Source organism: Delphinus delphis, chromosome 14 (assembly GCF_949987515.2).
Source record: "Delphinus delphis chromosome 14, mDelDel1.2, whole genome shotgun sequence".
Taxonomy (NCBI): domain Eukaryota; kingdom Metazoa; phylum Chordata; class Mammalia; order Artiodactyla; family Delphinidae; genus Delphinus; species Delphinus delphis.
The window spans coordinates 23,302,421-23,324,188 of NC_082696.1; the positions used below are offsets into that span (position 1 = coordinate 23,302,421).

General features: G+C 32.4%; 1 long non-coding RNA gene across 2 annotated transcripts in view; it reads left to right on the forward strand.

The window, feature by feature from the left end:
• The window catches only part of LOC132437242 (uncharacterized), a 101,717-nt gene that overhangs the window by 37,793 nt on the left and 42,156 nt on the right, over positions 1 to 21,768 (forward strand). For both annotated transcript variants that reach the window (XR_009521984.1, XR_009521983.1), the window contains exon 2: positions 14,376 to 14,469. This is a non-coding gene — a long non-coding RNA (uncharacterized lncRNA). The remainder of the gene's footprint in view (positions 1 to 14,375; positions 14,470 to 21,768) is intronic.

Consider the following 21,768-nt stretch of genomic DNA (forward strand, 5'->3'; position numbering starts at 1 on the left):
ACCAACTGTAGAATAAAACTGATTTTCTGGGAATGTTTTACATGTTTTCAATATAGAGTGACTAAAATAAGGAGGTTAAACTAATGTTCTGAAAAATCCATCTACCTTTAAAATGATAAGTGACTATTTGCCTGCTATGTACTATATTTATAATAATTTTAGGATAAAATTTGAAAGAATGGTTGAAGAACTTAGGGATGCCTAAATAGTCTATTCCTAGATGTGAACACCCCTTATCTATCATCTAGCATGACTTATATTCATGTGGGTTTTCATAAAAAAAATGGAAAGTTACACTACTTCTAAGGTGTAAAGGTATGAAGAAAATACATTAAATAGAAGAATTTGTAGTACTATATAGAATTTAAAACAGTGGTATACAATCACGGAGTTTAGCAGCCTATTACACATTTGAAAAGGCATTTCTATGGTTTTATCATTACATTGGACACATCACATTTATATTAATGTGATTCCATCTTACTAATGTAGAAAACATTAAGAATTAAAAAAATGGAATTCCAGACTCTCATAGCAATATTACCTCCAATTTGGATTTCCTGATCCAGAATTTCAGGGGTAATATATCACATTTTTCCCTTTAATATTGGCTTTTTGTGGTGACTAGGACATTATTTTATAAAAAGTTCTGTGTGGTGAGGAGGGGTAAGGGAATGGAGGAAGCTATTCCGGATTAAAAGATACTAAAAAACCAAAATTATTACAGTGAGTCTGTCACAAAAGTCAGTCCTGCAACACATGAAAACATTTAAATATGAATAGATGGTAAGTCTCAATAGACTTTCAGCCTCCATAACTATGAGAAATAAATTTCTATTGTTTATAAATTGCCAAGTTTGTGGTATTTTGTTATAGTAGCCTGAGTAGACTAAGAGGACACCCAAATGGAAATATTGACAATGAAGTTACGTATATTAGTCTGGATTTGGGGGAAGGTCTGAGCTGGAAGTACAAGTACAAGCTGGGAGTGATCGATCTATAAAAAGTATTTAAAGCCATGAGGCTAGATGACTAATGAGTCATTACTAATAATAACATAACGTATATATGTCTCATAGTAAGCAAACCTAAGCATTTTTAGAACATATTGTAAGCAGTTTTTTCTAAATGTGTATTAATTCCCTTAGTCCACATAATTCTATAAGCTTGGTATTGTCCCAATTCACAAATGGGAAACAAGGGCACAAAAAGATTAGAAATCTGGCCTTAGACCACACAGAGATTGTCAAGGAATAAGCATAAATAGAAAAGAGGAAAATTCTGTACTGGAGTACACCAGAGTTTAAAGGTTACAAGTCTAGGAGAAAAAACAAACAAGTATCATACCAAGAAGCCAAATGAGGAAAGTTTTACAATGAGGAGGAAGAGAACATTTTAGGATGGGAACAAAAGAGGGAAATTTTTAAGAAATAAGTTGTGAGAAAGAAGACAATCATTTTAATGATGTTTGTGAGTAAGCAAAATGAAGTGATAAATGACAAACTGTTGTTAACTATAATTGTAAATTCAATATATTTGATTATTTCAAGCAGTTAACATTCTGACATGGCAATATATACATTTCTCACAAACAGGATAGTCACATATATTTACTAAAAGTATATACATGTAGTAAATTGTTTTCTTAATTAGTGTCAAAATGTTTAAAATTAAATCACATTCTGTTATATACTTCAAATTAAAACCTCTTGTCTAAACTTTATTATGAATTTAAAATGGAAAAATGTAAAGTTGCTATGACATAAAATTTAATGTAAATAATATTTTTTAAAATATTAGAGATGTTTAAAATATAAAAACTTACATTTCTTAATAATTATACACTCTGTTCCTAAACATAACTGAATATAATTAATATTATGGAATGGACATATATGTATGTGGTTATTATTTATCTTATTATATGCTACCTCTTTATTACATACTTTAGTATATATATATTTCTGAGGTGTAGATCATTTGCATAACATTAAGTGAATCAAAAGACTGTGCATGAATGAGATGAAATTTCTGTCTACAAATTGGAAGCCAGATGCTAAATACTTGCAGAAATATTCTGCTCATGACACTACTGAACAATTGAACTGCTTCTTAAACTTCAGCTTCATCTGTTATGTTCATGTTGGACCATAGTCCCAAGCCTTTCATTGACTTTGAAAATCCAATGTCCTGTATTCCATGGATATATTTCAAGTTTTAACCTTAACCAACTATCATTTTTGAACCGACAATTTTTTAATTCCTTTTATCTTTTAATGCTTGATCTGGGTGGATGATATTGGGTTGGCCAAAACGGTCCTTTGGGTTTTTCTGTACAATCTTATAGAAAAACCCGAAGGAACATTTTGGCCAACCCAATATTTTCTATTAGAACATAGCTCGCAAATACTTGTCTTCACCTCGTGGTTTTATTCAATTTGTTACTGCTTGTTTCATTTCTGAAGTCTTTTATATCTGACTCTACGTGACAATTTTAGAGCCATTTTATTCAGTCAAGACAAACTTTTTTTAAGTTGACAACTGCAAAGGGAAAAAGGAAGTTGAAAGTGAGGGAGAAAGTAAGGATACTGTGTACAAAGACGATATAAACAATTATAGAAGAGTAAAAAAGTAGGCAAACATGAAAATGAAGTCATATTTATAAATTAGAGGGAAATTCCTTGAAAAATTATTTTCCTGTTTCAGACCTCTACAGATTGGCCCTGGGTCTTTAACCTTTATCTTTCTTCAGAGTCATGTGGTAATAGTCTTTTCTCACTCCCAAAGTAACTGACTTTCACCAGGTCTTCTCTGAGCAGAGACAAGGAACTGTCCTCCTCCTTATATATTTTTTCTAACCTTTAATTTAGCATAAACTTGTTGCTTTTGTGGTGACTCTTTTGACTTGTGGTAGGCTTCTTTTGTAATGGACTCAGAAATTCAGTGTCATGACCCAGTTTCAAAGTGTGTGTGTGTGTGTGTGTGTGTGTATGTGTGTGTAAATATTGACTTTCATTCTGAAGCCCTTCTATAGTAGATACATACCTCTAGAGCAATATAGATGCCTAAAAGAAAAGATTTATGATTATGAATTTCTGGACAGAAAACAAACATAATATTAATCTTTCAAGATATAACCTAAATACTCTAACAAAGATAGGAATTAGATAATGAGAAATAGAATAGTTCATTTGTACTAAATTCCTTTTGGGAAAAAATCAAGCAACTATACTTTTTAACTATGGTAATTATAGAAAAGTCCTTATTTGTATTTTTTGTTTTAAGGTAACTATTATTAAAATTAAAACTCATGTCAAAAGTAAAAAAGGAAACAACAGCAAATAGTAAAAATATCTTGAAAACGATAGTCATGAATAAATGTTTTGAAATATACCAATATGACAAATAATGTACATTAGTTAGGACTCATGGTGAAATCGAAGGCTATATGATTAAGCTTAAAAATCAAAGTCCAGCAATGTATCTCTTGTGCAAGAAAATGAGAAAAAAGAGTTGACATGAACTAAGTAAACATGAACTAAGATAAATTAGGATAAAGTTAAATGAAAGCCAAGAGGCAATTTATATTTCTAAAATTAAATTTTGAGACAGCAGTCTCTTTGAGGAAGGGAGTAATTTGTGGAACAATTCATAGTCGCAAATTTTTAGCTTTTGTCAACAGAGGACCAAATATACAAAATAAAATATGTTCAAGGTTATAGAGAATATGTCAGGGGTACAATTTTTAAATGTTTTAACATTTATAACTGACTAGGCAAATAGTATTGTTTAAAATATGATTAAAGAGGCTGAAGTAAAAATATGTATGTATTCATTTAAAAATTTATTGAGTGTTTACCATGTATCAGACACTCTTCATACGTGGGGGATAGAACAGAAAAATTCATGCCCTTATGTGGCTTCTTGTGTGTATTCTATTTAGGAAGATGGATGTTGATGATAAAGAGGCTACATGGAAGCCCAAGCCTCCTCCACTTATTAGCTGGGTAGAACTTATTCAAATTCATCATCTCTTTTCTTTAGTTTCCTCATCTGATATGTAGGTTATTTTGAGGATTAAGGTTGTTTTGAAGTTAAATATGTCAATACATGTAAAGCATGTAGAACAATGTCTAGCACATTGCAAGCCCTGCATAAAGGTTGTTTACTACCCTCTTTTCACTTCTCTTAAAATTTCCACAAATTGCCCATATTTTAGGATGGAAATTGAACCTTGAAAGTAAAATAACATAGAAATACATAATTCATAATTTTGCCACAATATACTTAAACTAGGGATTAAAACAAAACAATTTCAAACAAATATTTATAATTGGCTATTTATTAGAGATTTTAAGATGTTTCTTTTTTCAAATATTTTTCCTCCCTCAGGGACACCTGTATTGCTTTAGTATACATCTGTATGCTCTGCTGTCCATAATTATCTTTTAATATTTTCATTATTTTAATATGTGTCTCTTTTCTCTGCCTTAAACTACTAATAAGATTTTTGACAATGTGTTATTTTATTTGTTGCTTCCCACATGCATTTTAAATGAGATATTGCATTTCAAATTCTTTTCAATCTTTCCATGTTTCTACATTTCTCATTTAAACTTAACTAGTTGCCTTTTCACATAAATTTGATTATCTATGGATCTCTCCTGCTTCATAGTCTGTGTATACTTACAATTTATTTATAATGTCAGTTCATCATGTTTTTAAAGTTTCTTATAAAAAATAAGAACTATTTATTTTCTAAGGAACTATTTATCTTCTTCTGAATCTTCCACATTATATTCTCTTTTTCTTATTTTTCAGTAGTTTTTTCATGCCAAGTATTGTTATACACATACTCTTGAGTGAATTTGTTACCAAAGCACCACTTGAAAATGGAGATTGGAGTCAAGGTATGAACTTCCATCAGAATGGCAGCATTCTTGTATGATGGGTTAACACTGGATGCAAAAAACTGCCATAGACAAAATTATCCTTGTCAGATTGGCTCTGGTGATAACAAAAGCTTCCTTTTTCTCCACACAATTATGAAATTATCTGTATTATATTATAATTGATGGATGGAAAGAACCCTGATAGTTAAATGGGCCAAGGATTTTGCAGGTACTCTGTTATAGCTATGGTGACTTGTAATTCCAGATCCCTAGTAGCACTAGAAGCTGAACTGCTCTGTGAATACCCTATGGCACAATAAATGATTTCTATGATAGTGTTATCAAACATCAACTTCCATAGTCTCACAGAGAAAATCCAAAAGTATAATTGAAGCAAAAATATATGGCATGAGTGGATTTTTCCTCCCTCTTTACTAGAAATTATCCACACCATTATTTTGGGAATCGAGATTGGTATTTATCTAAAGTTGAATATTTGAAAATCAGGAAAAAGGAAATATTAATAAATTTGTGACAATGTAAAATAAAGCTTTGGTTAGCTATTGAATGTTATCTGCACCAGGCACTCTTCTAATTATTAAATAGTAAAATTTATTATCCACAATTTGCATGTGAAGAAATTGAGATAAAATCATGTAATTTAACTTGCCTGCATATAGTACATGTAGAGGTGGTACCTAAATGCATGCTGTTTCAGGTTCTATGTTCTTAATTCTAATAGAAGGGTCATATGAAATACTTCAGACTGGTCTGATGGGAAAACACCCCAAGCAAATTCACCAGAAGCAGCTAATCAAAACCACACCTTGAGATTTCCATTTCCCTTCAGGGATATATTTGTTCCTCAATTCCCAGAATGTGTTGGAAACAAATTCTAGACTCTAGGACAGTGACAGTGATGGCTAAATGATTACAATGATTATGAGTTACAGCAAACATTTGGTCACTTGTCAATTCCAAAAATTTTAGTCTATTTGTAACACCAAAAAAGACTTTACAAAATCTTTAAGCTTGACAACTCTTTTAAGCACTTTGACATGATAACCAGAGAACCTCTTTGAAAGATTTTCTTGGTGTCTCTCCATTTCATCATAAAGTATAATGATTCACTTATATGTTGAGGATCTATTTTTTAAAGAATTTAATACCTTGATAAAATCAGGTAGCACTTTGTGAACTTCTGGCTTCGAGTTTTATTGCAAATGCTTCCTTATAAAATATACTGTGAAAAAATTTTATATGTGGTGCTATTTGGCTAATCTTATCTCAAATAATAAAATAAATGAAGCCAAATACACATTCCATTAGGGATTATACATATACATATTTACTCTACTATATAGAGAGCATACATTGAGAATATGTTGAAAATATATTTTCTTGGGTACATTTTTACTTAATTGGTCAACAAAGAAAATAATTTCTTGTATATTTCATAATTGAAGGAAAAACTATTTTATATCACAAACTGAAGTATTTAAAAATCCATACTTTAATCATACTGTATATATTTTTTTCCTATTGTCAGCATTGCTTTTCATGTAAATTTCAATAATGTTTGCTGACATGAGAATTCATTTCCATTTGTGGCCAAATTGTTTACTCTGTATTGTATCAGTCATTTTTATCAGGAAAGAGGAGCAAGTGTTTCTTGAATGGTATATCTCTTTTTGCCTATCATTATTGTGGGAAAAAAATCCATGAAAGAGAGCTTTAAACACATCATTATATTTAGTGACACTCTACAAATACTGCATTACCATTAGATTTTTATTTCTTTTAAATTCTGGTAAAATACACACATAACAAAAATTACCATATTAATTTTTAGGTGTATAATTCAGTAGTTTTAAATACATTTATATTGTTGTGCAGCCAATCTTCAGACTTTTTTTCATCTTGAAATACTGAAATCCTATACTCATTAAACAATAACTTTCCATTTCCTCTTCCCCCCAGCTCCTATCAACCACTATTCTGCTTTCTGTCTCAATGAATTTGACTATTCTATGTACCTTAAATAAATAGACTCATACAGTATTTGTCTTTTTGTGATTGGTTGTTGTAGCATGTTTCAGAATGCCCTTCCCTTTTTAAGGCTGAATAATATTCCATTGTATGTATATAACAATTTTGTGTATCCATTCACCCATCAGTGGACATTTGGATTGCTTCCACTTTTTGGCTCTTGTGAATAATGCTACTATGAACATGGGTGTATAAATGTCTCTTTGATATCCTGCTTTCAATTCTTTTTCATATATACCCAGAAATGGAATATGGTGATTATACTTTAATTATTTGAGGAATCATTGTACTGTTTTCCATAGTGGCTGCACCATTTTACATTCTCACCAATAGAACACAAGAATTCCATATCCCCATACCTTTGTCAACACTTGTTATTTTCTGTTTTTTTTTTTAATACCTGCTATCCTAATGTTTGTGAGGTGGTATCTCATTATGGATTTGATTTGATTTGCATTTTCCTAATGATTAGTGATGTTGAGCATCTCCTCATGGGCTTATTGGCCATTTATATGTCTTGTTTGGAGAAATATCTAATAAAATCCTTTACCATTTTTTAGCCAGTTTTTTTTTTTTACAATTAGATTTTAAACATCAGTTTTAAAAAATGTTTTAGAGATTTGTCTTTATGTTCCTGAAGCTTAATTTTAAAACATTTTGCTAGCTCTGATGGTTACATAGCTCAAAGGACAAAATACCTGTAGAATAATTTTCTTTGTTAGTATTAGATTTGTAGGCATATTATCAAATGCTTTTATTGATAAACTGAAAATTTGATTCTGCTTTATAGACAGAATCTTACTAGAAAATCATCATTTTTACCAAATTATATAGCTGGCAATGAGTCACACCACAAAAAGAGGTGTTACATATACCATTTTCTTGTTCTCTTAAAATTTCAGTATAGACATTGTCTTCACTTATGGGTTCTTGGTAGGAATATTTTAAAATAACTTATTGATTTTTCCAAGCTAGAATTAGACAGTATAATTAATAAATTGTGTACCCACTTGTTTACTTGATTTTGAGAACTGCTCCATCAGTTCCATCCCACTCCCCCCCCCCCCAAAAAAAATGATGAGAACATGGTGTTAGGATATTTAGGATTAGAAATGTCAATGTGTTTGAGAATAACATCTCTTGAATTCATGGGCATATTAATTTTTTTTGCTTCAGCTATGATTTCCCACTGTTTAGCCACTTTGCAATTTCCTTTCCTTTTCCTTTTAGGATTTATTCTCGGCACCATCATGAATCTGGTGTAGTAAAATAGGACCACATTTCAAGCGACACAAATCCCATGTACTGACAATACCTAGAAATAATGGATTCTGCTCCAAAACAGATAAAATTCCTCTTTCTTTGGCAGACCTTTCCTTTATTTTTATTTAACTTTTCTATATTTGACATGAAAACAACACAATCTCATGAGAGGGGTGAAGCTAGGGGAAAGGGGCCAAGGAGGTCCATGCAGTCTTTTCTGAGTCTCAGCTGTGAATATTTACCCAGGTTAGAAGGTTAGAAAGAGTCTTCCTGACTCATACTTCATCTAGTCCATCAGTGCTCAGAGTATGGTTCCAGGACAACACCATACCTGGCAACTGCCAATTCTCAGACCCCTCCCCAACCTGGGAGTGAGGTGCCACAATCTGTGTTTCCACAAGCCCCCTGGGTGAATTTGATGCATGTTAAAATCTGAGAACCAATGGAAAGCCCAAGTCACCAGGGCTAAGCACCTCATAGGGATTTGAGGTTATATAATTAGAGTAATACACAGAGTGATTTGTTTTCCAGGGTTGTTGCTGTAGAATAAGTAGTTTACATGTCAATTCTTGGCAGTAGTAATTAGTTTGAAATCCAGATTGTTTTTAGAAGTTCAAATTATGACCATTTTTTTAACCTCTGTTTCAGGTTCAGTGTATCCTCATTACTTGCGAATTCCATATTTGTGAATTTGTCTCTTTGGTGGTATTTATTTGTAACTCCAAAATCAATTTTATGGATAACAGACACATGCAGAGTGGCAAAAATTTGAGTTGCCTGACACACTCATTCCCAGCTGAGGTCAAACACAGATGCTTTGCCTTCTCTTCTCGTTGCAGCTCTCATACTATAAACAAGTGTCCTTTCACGGTTTAAGTGGTGACTTATTTTTCTGCATTTGGGGGCTTTTTGTTGGTGATTTTGCTGCTTAAATGATCCGTAATCACAGTGCCAAAGTGCTCTATTTTATTCCTAAGCAAAATAAGGCAAGAAAGAATATGACTTATGGAGAAAATATGTGTGTTCAATAAGCTTCATTGAGGCCTGACTTTTAGTATTGTTGACTCTGAGTTCAGTGTTAATGAATCAGCAATATACATAAGTAATGTGTCTTTAAACAGAGACACTCATAAAACAAAAACTTGTACTTAATAGTTGATGAAAATATTTTGACCCGAGGCTCCAGGAACCTAACCCTGTATTTTCACTTGAGCAATGGTTCAGTATTCACTAATTCATTGTTCACGACTTCAAAGAACAAAACTGCCTTGAATAATGAGAATCAACTGTATATGATTTCTCATTCTCAGTTCCCTACCACCTTGCAAAAATAACAACTCCATCTAGTGTTGCCTTAATAGTGTTTTGTTTGCCATTGACTTAATCTTGTACTTCCCAACTCATTTTAAGATTGAGTTAATGCCTGAGTTTCAAATGCTTCCAGGACAATCCTTAATGGCTGGTTCAAATCCTGTTTTCTTTTTCCTCTGGTGATTGTATAATTCAGGTCAAGTTTCATGTTCAGAAAATTTTGACTCCAAAAGCATTCAAACACCTCTCTACTATTTGATAAAGAGGAACACATTCTAATTCTGATCCTTGAGGCACATGGAACAGATGCATTCTGCTCTATTAAAATACGCTTTAGCTATACTGGGAAATTTAAAGCTAAAAATGTTAAGGAAACAGATTGGTAGAAAAGTAGATTCTGCAAAATCATCTAAGCATAAGACACATTTCCACCTTCCTGAGTGTTAGGTGCAGGCCAATGACCATCTCCTGGCTATTCTTACACCTGTGGATTGTTTACCTCCATTAGGTAATATAAAATAATAAGAAGCAGAATGTATTACAAGACTCTATATAAGCTATACGCTTTTGAATTTTTTTCTTATTTACTGTTAAATGCAAATGCATTTTACGGTTTAATCCTTGGGGGCCTTCTTGAGTTTAACATTTTTTTTTTTTTAATTTGGATGTATCCCTTATCAGCTTGAGATGGATATAAAGGTGGGCAGTAGAACTAAACTAGCCAATATATTTGTTCACTTGAAATTATGAATTTTGAATTAAAACAAGCAAATTGCCAGAATAATAGACACTGTTTCCACTATTTACTATATAGTTGTAATATGGTAAAAACTCGTGTTTGGTAATCATTCAGCTTTATAATGATAACCAAGTTTTCACATAAAATGTTCAAGGGTGAACCAACAAATGCTAACTTTTTTCCTTCTCACAAATATCCTATGGGCAGCAAAGCAGTTTAGATAGCCCACTCATGAAACTTGTGGTATTTTCATTTTAGTTTATTTAGATATAAATTTCCTCATAAGTCATAAGTGAATTTGTTTTAATAGTAAAGAGGAAGCATTTTATAATTTTGGCTATTTGTAAATGGTTCATAGATTAAGTATTCAATTAGAATTTTAGATGACTTACATTTTAATATTAGAATTTATTTGGCTTTTTATGATTTTATGAATTTTATGAATTTAACTTTATGTAAATGCTTAATTTATTTATGATAGTTTATTGGAATATTTACTATGTTTGTTCCAAGAAAGATCTTTGAGAGTGACTAAACCACATAAAGCAACGTCTAGGTTGTAAAACTTTGGGAAATGGCAGTTGTTTATTATTGTTACATCAGTATTAAAGGTAACTCTTATTTCATAACAGAAGTAAAATCTCATAATGAAATCAGTGAAAACAATGATGAGAAGACTTTTTAAAGATGTTATTCGAATATGTGTTTAATAAATTAATTCTTATTTTCTCTTTCAAACAAGAATTCAAAACATAAGATTCAGAGCCTGAAATCCAAAGATCTAATTTTAATATCATATATTAAATTTGATTCATCAATGCCCTTTAACTTCAGACAGTAAGAGTTTGGGCAACATAATAGTATCAATGGTATCGCTTTGCTACTGCATGATCAGAAATAGACATAGAAACAAATTCTGGCCAAAGGCATGTAAGAGATTTTCTTGAAAATTATTTCTCATATCTACATGACAACCATAGTAAAAATAATCCCTTAGCTTCCTCTGGATCACTGCTGCATTTTACAGAATAACTGCCTCCAAATTGCCACCACCTTGAGAAGAAGCCAACGTCAAGGCTGGAGCAAGCAGAGGGAAAAACCTGTCCTTAATGAAATATTAAGTTACTAAGTCCACTGATGCTGGAAGCTTCACAAACTCTAAACAGATACAAATAGCTTATTGTTTAGGCATTGCCTAGGGGTCTCTGAGGGTTTCAATCAAAATCGTCTTAGAACATTTTAAAATCAAAATATTTGTTTCCAATGACTAAGATCTGTTACTTATTTCAATATAATCATGCTTTGTAAAGATTTAGTCCTCTTAGAGCCATTGCATATTGTATTTTTTTCTATAAGTTTCATCCAAAGCAAATAAAAACAACAAATTTCTACCCCCAAATGTGGTAGTTTTTTCCAAAAGAAATCTTTTTCTTTTTACTTCCACCTCCATGCAGTGGTTAGATATTGACTCATTTGCCAAAAACTCCTAACACACCCATCCAATTCTCTTGTGCTTTAACACTTCTTTCCAAATATGTGTTGAAATTGAAGCTACATTTCAAAAATATATTTCCCTCTTCACAGCTTATTGCTCCTGGAATTTACATCTAGTACTATGCAAATACAGCTAGGCTATAAGTTTTGGACTTGAGACCAAGTAGAGCATGTCTGAGTTTATCTTTGATGGTAAATTTTTTGTGTGTGAGAGATATAGGAGTTGCAGAGGGGAACAGCTTTTCTGACAATGAAGCCCATAGTCAGAGCAAAGCAAAGACAAGAAGGAGAGAGTAGTAGCGATTTTTAATGAAAACCCTTTCTGCCAAATTTAGGCAAAAGATATGTCACATGTAAATACAATTTTCCACAAGAAAATCTCTTTCCCGTGTCTCTACACTGTTCATATTCCCTACACCACAACATTTCCTAATGGGCATAGAGATTTAATGTTCTTGGTGTTCAAAGCACATTTACTATGGTATCTCTGACTTGTCTTCCCCCACTCCTGTCTCTTGTCTCTCAGAGGACTCTGGGTAATGTTGGTGGTTGGTGTGGGCACTGGGGACTGAGGACCAAGAAGAGCAACAGTAGCAACAACAATATTAGCACAAGATTAGGAAAAGGAGAGGAAACTGACAGATGACAGCATCCCTTTTTCTCACTAAGTTTCTAGCCTGACAAAGACTTATGTCATGGGAGGGGAGAAAATGCAACTAGCAAAAGGCAATTTGATTACCAAAATGAGTAAGAATGAAGATGTCTGTAAAAATTGTTTCAGAATAACTGGAAAATGTTATGGGCACTGTGTAAAATTTCTCCCAGAGAAGAGAGAAGTGATGTAGTAGATTTCCAGGCAAGAGTGAGGAAAACAATTTCATGACTGTATACAAATGAGTTATGTTTGTTCAATGTGACAGTTATGGTTGTATAATGTGAACATGGACATACTACAATTGTTGGCCCTAAAGATTAAAAGCAACAGGCATACAACATGGAACATATATATATGTTAGCTAAATTAATGACAATGATAGGGCTACTGTAAAAATCTGATATAGAGCAAGTAGATTAGAAGTAATGATAAGTTTATATCAAGAAACAGAATAAAGTGTTTAAATGACAAGCCAGAAAAAGATAACTTAAAGAATTTCAGTATAAATCATGACGACAGGGAAATGCCTTTTAAATTATTTAAATTCTTTTACACGAGCAACAATTTTAGCTTAACCATCACATACACATACATACAAACACATACACACATCCACATCCACATAAACACACATGCCTATTCTTTGGACCATGATGAGTAATAAACTATTAACATACTTTCATTTATTTATGCCACACACCCTCAGTTCCTTCTATATTTATGACCTTGTGCTGGGATCTAGGGGAAAATGATGAATAAATATTCAATGACTTCATCCTCAAGGGGAGACAGTTAAATAACAAAGTGGATATGATGCAGTTTGGCTGTTTTCTCTAGGAGGGGAAGCTTATAGGAGGACAAGTGGACAGAAGTGGGTGAGGAAGGATGAAGGGGAGCTACTAGACAAGTGTTTTTCAGCAAAATTATACCCAGCAAACACTTTGTGCTGATGTAGGAATGAGTCAGCTAAGGACTAAGGAAAAGAGAAATAAGGCAGTGACAGCCACACTTAAAAAAAAATGTCTAAAAAGCTGGAACAGAATGAGTGGTGGTGAAGGGAGTTGGGAGAAAATAATGAGACAAGAGAGGCGAGGAGGGACCAGATCACAGCATACTTGGTGATGCATGTAACAGCGTTTGTAGTTTAAGAGCAGTGTCATCAACAGAACAGTTTCAAACATGGAAGCAGCACTAAAATGTTTGCTCTGTGGAAAGAGCATTTTGAATTAACATCCCTAGAGGCAAGATGGTGATGACTCTGTACTACTAAAATAACAGAAATGTTGAAAACAAAATGAACAAAAACCAAGATTTTAATGTGTCACTGGGGTAATGAGAAAGCAAGAAATCCATAAACATCAAAAATATTTTGAAACTTCAAAAATGAAGAGAAGAACATTTTTGTCTTCAGCTGTTTTTATGAAAAGATGGAGATCCAGTTCTTCCTCTTTGCAGACTACATGTAATATAGCTTACGACCAATCAATGAGAAGCATCAGATAAGAGACATCTCCATAAAGATTAGGTCTCAAAGAACAGTGGTGGAATAGAAAATAGACCCCTACTTTTCCGAAGTAATAGCAAGGAAATTTGCCTTTCTCATCGTTGGTTTTGGGTAAAAGGAACAAATGACATAATCATTATCATCAGCTAGGTATTACAACAAAATGCACTATGAAGTTGTGGCCATCTTTAGAAAGTATAATATGCCACAAGTAACAGCATTAACAGTAACACCACCTATGTGTCAAAAAATCTTTGAGGGGAGAATTTAAATTCAAGTGGTCTCAGGTTAATAAGAAATTCAATTGGTTGAAACAAATGCAAATCCTCTCCTGAAGAACATTACAAAACTTCAATTATAAGTTAGAAGTAAATTATATTGTGCTTTATTTTTTCCCAGTGTTCTCATTTATTTAGCCATGTATCATGCTCTTTTATTTTGTATTTTATTAGCTCTTTTGTTTTACAGATATGTCTGATGATCCAGTGTGGAGCTCTGTAAAGATGAGGTATGGAATGGAGAGGAGGAGTCAAGCCCTGGACCAATGGACAATTCTGATCAGGTTAGTGATAAAGAATTACAAACTTCAGAATCATATGTCAGTGTGCAAAGAGACCATGAAAGCTTTGTATCAGTGGGTTTTACATGGGCTGACAGTCCAACTTGGCAATTTCTTTATGTCTTCTATGGCAACTTAAAATGCAATAATATTGCCAGAAAAATTAAAGAAACTTATTTATAAATCACAGTCATTTGACAAATAATGTTACTGATTATTTTACAGTTGATTCTTGAACAATGTGAAGGTTAGGGGCACCAACTGCTGCACAGTCAAGAATCTGTGAACTGCTATCTCTGCCTCAAAAACAGAGGAAGTGATAAATGACTCACCCAAGGGCAGGAAGCTGAAAGAGTTTTCACAGAAACAGGACTTAAACACTAGTTCTTTTGATTTCACATAATGGGATCTCTAATCAAACACAAACTTTCCCCCACACTTAGTTAATTTAAAGGTCTGTAAAGTGAAAATATATGTACTATATTTATTGGAAAAAAATCCATGTATAAGTGGACCCACACAATTCAAACCCGTATTGTTCAAGGGTCAACTATATATGGCTTTTAGAATCTGAAAATAAAGTTTTTGTTAAAAACTTCCATCCTGCAGAAAGGAACCAAGTTATTTAGCAGCAGAGAATATTGTCCAGAATATATAAGTCACGTGGTTGGCAAAAGTCTGATAATGCCAGCATGTAAAATTATAGTGAGGAAATTGGTGAGACAAGACGCTGGATGAAAATTTGAAAAGGACTGTGATCATCAGCGTATTGATGATATGTCACAAGATGTTGTAAAGGTTTTGTATAATAAACTAGAAAACAAGGGCTTCACTATTCAGGTTGATGAATCAACAAATTTCACCAATAAATGCCATTCTGTAGCATTTGTAATATTTGTAAATGGTGATGAATTTTATAGTAACTTTCCCTGTGCAAAAGTGGTCTAAAACAAGCAAAAGCCTACATGTCCTTGATGTTTGATTTTCATATCTCAAACAGAAGTTCTGTCTGGGAGGAAATAGATTGGCATATGCACTGAGGTACCATGTCAATGATTGGCTCTTGGAAGATTTCACTTCTCTAATAAAACCAGAGTCCCAGTATTGCCATAAAACTATGCTTTGCTCACAGAGTTCTGAGGTTAAAAAAATACTCATGAAAATGAAATAAGTAGAATGATGCCATGAAAAAAATGGTCAATTTTATTAACCAAGAACAACTCACTCAAAAATATTTAAAACCTGCATAAAACAAAAACAAAAACACCTGGGCAAAAAACATATACACATACTTCCTTTACACAAGGGAATCTGTGGTTTAATGGAGAAAGAGTTCCCAACAGGATTTTGAACTGGAAGGGAAATTATAGGAACACTTTCAAGAAAATTGTAGGGCAGACTTTGCTGAGTCCTTGGAAGATGAAAAATGGCTGCAGAAATGAGCCTAACTGGCAGACATTTTTCATCACATGATCCAATTTAACAATTCCCAGAGCAAATCGTTTTACTGCAAATGATAAGATTTTTGTATTTAAAATTGGAAAACATATATTTAGAAAAATCATATATTTACAAAGTCATGTTACAAAGGGAAATATTGAAATATTTCCACTGCTGCTTGGATTCGGAGTGAGAAAAAATAGGAGCAAGGCCCAAATCTTAGTGAAAAATATCTGGAGAACTACAGTGCAACACTGAACAGGATTTTTTCTTCCTCTCAACTCAAATATATGACACAGTGATAGACCATTTCACTGTCATTTCTGTTCAGCCTGAGAACTTGACTTTGAAAGAAGAGGAAGTATTTTGTGAGTTGCAGTCTGATCAGACACTCAATATTATTATAAATCTGCCTCTAGACAAGTTTTATATATCTGTGAAAGAAGATCCTTCATGTCAGAAGAAAGCATTGAACATTCTGATGCGTTTTTTTCCTTCCAGTTTTACTAAGTTATAATTGACATGCAGCACTGTATACATTTAAGGTGTACAGAATAATGATTTGACTTAAATCATGGAATGATGACAAAGGTAAGTTTAGTGAACATTGAGCAACTCATATAGCTACAAAATTAAAGAAAAAGAAAAAAGGCATTGTTTCCTTATGATGAGAATTCTTAGGATTACTCTCTTAACAACGTTCATATACAACACACAGCAGTGTTAATTATTTTTAGCATGTTGTGTATTACGTCCCTACTACTTATTTATCTTATAGCTGGAAGTTTGTATCTTTGACTGCCTTCATTTGTTGAGGAAGTTTTTAACTTCTTGCATGTATCTTCAAATTTCTGCTTGTTTAACAGTCATTGAGTGTGAGGACAGAAATTGTCTCATTTCAGTTAAAAATTAAAATTGTACGTGTTCATTTTAAGTTTGAATCACCATGAGTAACTGTGCAGCAAAAAAGCAAGCAAACATTTTATACACATTTTATACTTAATACCATTCTTTATATCTGAGTTCAAAATAACTTTTATGTGTATATAGAATTATTAAAAAGATCATGTAACCAACAAATGTGCATAATAGTTTTATAATTGATATATTGAGTCCAATCATTTCACTTAGAAAATGTTTTTTTCCAAACACATATTAAATTATATCTTATGCTATAATTTTAGTCATATGGCTTTGGTTTATGGTTTTAGTAGTTTTACCATTCAATCATGTGAACCCATTTCATATTGTAGTAACCTCAAATAATATCAAATTAAAATAGTTATTTAAATATTTGTTTTATGAGTTATAAAATATTTGAAAAGGAAAGAAATTAATGTCAAAAAAAGGTACCCTAATTTTAATACTTCCTTTTTTGTTTTTTAAGAAAGTTTGGTTGAAAAATCATGTTTAACTTTAAGAAGGGGAGAGAAAGAAGGAAAACTCTTGTACAAATCTTAGAGTACATAACCTTATTCAAATTCTAAATAGTAGAAATTTATGGCAAATCTTTTAGGCCAACTTGGATTGGGTTAAAAGATAAGTAAGAAGTTAAGCGTTTTAAAAAGGAAGAAAAACTGGAGTATATACTATCTACATTATTTTCTATAGTAGTAGGAAGGAAAAAAATCATACAAAAATAGTGTCATAATAAAGAAACAGAGCTAGAGAAAAAATATTACTCTCTATTCGAAAATAATAGACAACTATTATTGGATTATTATATCTATAATTTATTAATTATGCTAAATAATATGTGAAGATATAATAATTTTTATGCAGGAGTCCTTTGAGACATGTAAACTTTTTCAAAGTTCTCTCCTGGGTAAAAAAGATTGGGAATGGCTGCTAAAATAGATTTAAATGCAAACATACTGAAATCAAATAAATGAAAATGAAATAAATTTTTTCAAAAACGAAGTTCAGAGTGATATAAATATGTAATCTATAAATGTACTCTAAATGTAACTTTTATTTCAAAAGATGATGTCTTTATTTCAAAAGACAACCCTAAAGTGTATAAAAAATATAACTTCAAAAGTTAGAAAGATGTATATCAAGCAAAAACTAAGTAAAAGATGCTGCTGTAGATAAATCAATATCAGATTAAAAAATCACACAAGTAAAACTGTGATGACTGAAGATAAAAAGGATCACTCTATAATTCACAAGTAATTTTGACAGTTCTAAATGTGGAGGCTGCTAATGATATAACCTGATAATATTTAAAGCACAATTTGCCAGAAATTCAAGGAAATGACACCAAATCTACTAATTTAGTGGGTGCTTTTAAATACATATCCTAGAAATTGATAGGTGAAATTGATGAAAATAATCAGAAATGATATAGGAGACTTCAACGTCATATTTACCAAGGCTGAACTAATAGCATTCACCAATCAGAGAGTATACAAAATTGAAGAGCACCCAAGGAACACCAAATACTGGATAATGTAACAGTCCAGAAAACTAGCATCAACAATGCCAAATAGTTTTGACAACATATAGAATGTATATTCTGAGCACTATATATATATATATGTATATATATATGTGTATATATATATATATATATATACATATATATATATACATATATATATATACATATATATATATATAAAATATGTTCTAAAAATTCCAAAACTTCATTCCTATTTAGAGTTATATTCCCAAGAAGAAAAGAGTGCATGTTTATCAAAGAAATACATGAGGGTGTTCATAAAAGCTTTATACCTAAGAACCAAAAAACTAGAAATAATCCAAATATTTATCAACAAGAAAATTGTGGCACCTTCTTACAATGGGAAACTATACAGCTACAAGAAGTTGTAGCTGTGTGAACTACTGCTACACACAGCTTGGATGAATTTCACAGGTAAAATGATAAGCAAATAATGTCAGATCAAATAAATTAGATATTAGAGTCGGGAGAGGTTTGGGGCTGAGCGACTGGGGGAGAGGTATCTGGGAAGCTTCTGGGGGACTGCAAATTATTTACATATTGATCTAAATGGTAGTCAAATGAACATTTAAATTTGTAAATTTAAATTTTTTAATATCCATCCATTTAAGAGTTGAGCACTTCAGAAATATTATACTGTAATAAACTCATGGACCAAAGAAGAAAGCATAATAAAAATCGGAAAATATTGAGTTGAGCAAAATAAAAATACTAGGTAAAAACGTAGAGAATGCAGGAAAGCTCAGAACTGGTGAGCTAAGCAACAACATTAAGGATTTAGAATAATTCAAATCAAGTAGGCCACTAAAGATAAGAACAAAAAGTAAGGTAACAGAATGAAAACCATATAATAATGATTAACAAAGGCAACATTACTTTCATTATTTAATAAGGAAAAATATAGTCAAAACCCTAGCAAAATTAATAACAAAAAGCAAGAACAAAAGATTTATTAGGAGTATAAAAGGGTGTATAGATTTTAAAAGCAACAAAGAGTAAACATATAATAATAGGGTGTTACAATACATTGTGCCAATTAATTTTAATAGCAAACAGAACTAATTAAATTCTCAGGAAAAATAAAATTTACCAAAACTTATTCAAGAGGAAATAAAAAATTGGATTGTTCAATAATCCTTTAAACAATTCAAGCAGTTATTAAAAATTTCTCTAGAAATGAATCATCACTCACTTCCTGAAAGCTTTTTAGGGGTCTTATTTCAAACACTAAAGGAACCAGTTATAATTTCACACAAAATCTTCCAAGGAATAAAAGAGAAAAAACACTTTTAAACTCATTTTATGGGACAGGCAGACTATTGATATTAATATGAGACAAAGACAGTAAAAGAAAAATATTGGCCAATCAATTTTATGAATATAGATGCAATGTCATAAAAATTAACAAAGTATTTCATCAGTTTATTAAAAAGTAGTGCATTATAATACTCAAGTTGTTCATACAAGGAACTCCAGGTTGGATTAACATTCATGAAATATCAGTAGGTGAATTTACTATACTAAAAAAAAACTAGAGGAAAAAATAATATCACTTCAAAATATGCAGAATATTTATTTGGCAAAATTAAATATGTATTATGATTATAAAAAAGGAAACTTTTCTTAGATAACTAAGGATAGAACTTCTTTAAACTGGTAATATATAAGATACAGCAAGCATTATTCTCTTTTTTCTTTAAACATCTTTATTGGAGTATAATTGCTTTACAATATTGTATTAATTCTGCTGTATAACAAAGTGAATCAGCTGTACGTATATATATACATCCCCATATCACCTCCCTCTTGCGGCTCCCTTCCACCTTCCCTATCCCACCCCTCTATGTGGTCACAGAGCACCAAGCTGATCTCCCTGTGTTATGCAGCTGCTTCCCACTAGCTATCTATTTTATATTTGGTAGTGTATATATGTCAATGCTACTCTCTAACTTCGTCCCAGCTTACCCTTCCCCCTCCCCGTGTCCTCAAGTCCACTCTCTACATCTGTATCTTTATTCCTGTCCTGCCCCTAGGTCCATCAGAACCATTTTTTTTAGATTCCATATGTATGTGTTAGTATACGGCATTTATTTTTCTCTTTCTGACTTACTTCACTCTGTATGACAGTCTCTAGGTCCATCCATGTCTCTGCAAATGACATTATTTTGTTCTTTTTTATGGCTGAATAATATTCCATTTTATATATGTACCGCATCTTCTTTATCCATTCCTCTGTTGATGGACATTTAGGTTGTTTCCATGTCCTAGCTACTGTAAATAGCGCTGCAAAGACCATTGGGGCGCATGTATCTTTTTGAATTATGGTTTTCTCTGGGTATATATATGCCCAGTAGTGGGATTGCTGGGTCACATGGTAGTTCTGTTTTTAATTTTTTAAGGAACCTCCATACTGTCTCCATAGTGGTTGTATCAATGGTGGTGGTGGTTTTTTATCATAAATGGGTGATGAGTTTTGTTGAAAGCTTTTTCTGCATCTATTGAAATTATCATGTTTTTATCCTTCAATTTGTTAGTATGGTATATCACATTGATTAATTTGTGTATATTGAAGAATCCTTGCATTCCTGGGATAAATCCCTCTTGATCATGGTGTATGATCCTTTTAATGTGCTGTTGGATTCTGTTTGCTAGTATTTCGTTGAGGATTTTTGCATCTATGGTCATCAGTGATATTGGCCTGTAGTTTTCTGTTTTAGTGACATCTTGTCTGGTTTTGGTATTAGGGTGATGGTGGCCTCATAGAATGAGTTTGGGTGTGTTCCTCCCTCTGCTATATTTTGGAAGAGTTTGAGAAGGACAGGTGTTAGCTCTTCTCTAAATGTTTGATAGAATTCGCCTGTGCAACCATCAGGTCTGGGCTTTTGTTTGTTGGACAATTTTTTAACTTTTTTTTTTTTTTTTTGTGGTACGCTGGCCTCTCACTGCTGCAGCCTATCCTGTTGTGGAGCACAGGCTCCAGACGCGCAGGCTCAGCGGCCATGGCTCACGGGCCCAGCCGCTCCACGGCATGTGGTATCTTCCCGGACCGGGGCACGAACCCACGTTCCCTGCATCAGCAGGCAGACTCTCAATAACTGTGCCACAAGGGAAGCCCCGTTGGAGGATTTTTAATCACAGTTTCAATTTCAGTGCTTGTGATTAACCTGTTTATATTTTCTATTTCTTCCTGGTTCAGTCTTGGAAGATTGTGCTTTTCTAAGAATTGTCCATTTCTTCCAGGTTGTCCATTTTATTGGAATATAGTTGCTTGTAGTGATATCTCATGATCCTTTGTATTTCTGCAGTGTCTGTTGTTACTTTTCCATTTTCATTTCTAATTCTGTTGATTTGACTCTTCTTTTTTTCTTTGATGAGTCTGGCTAATGGTTTATCAATTT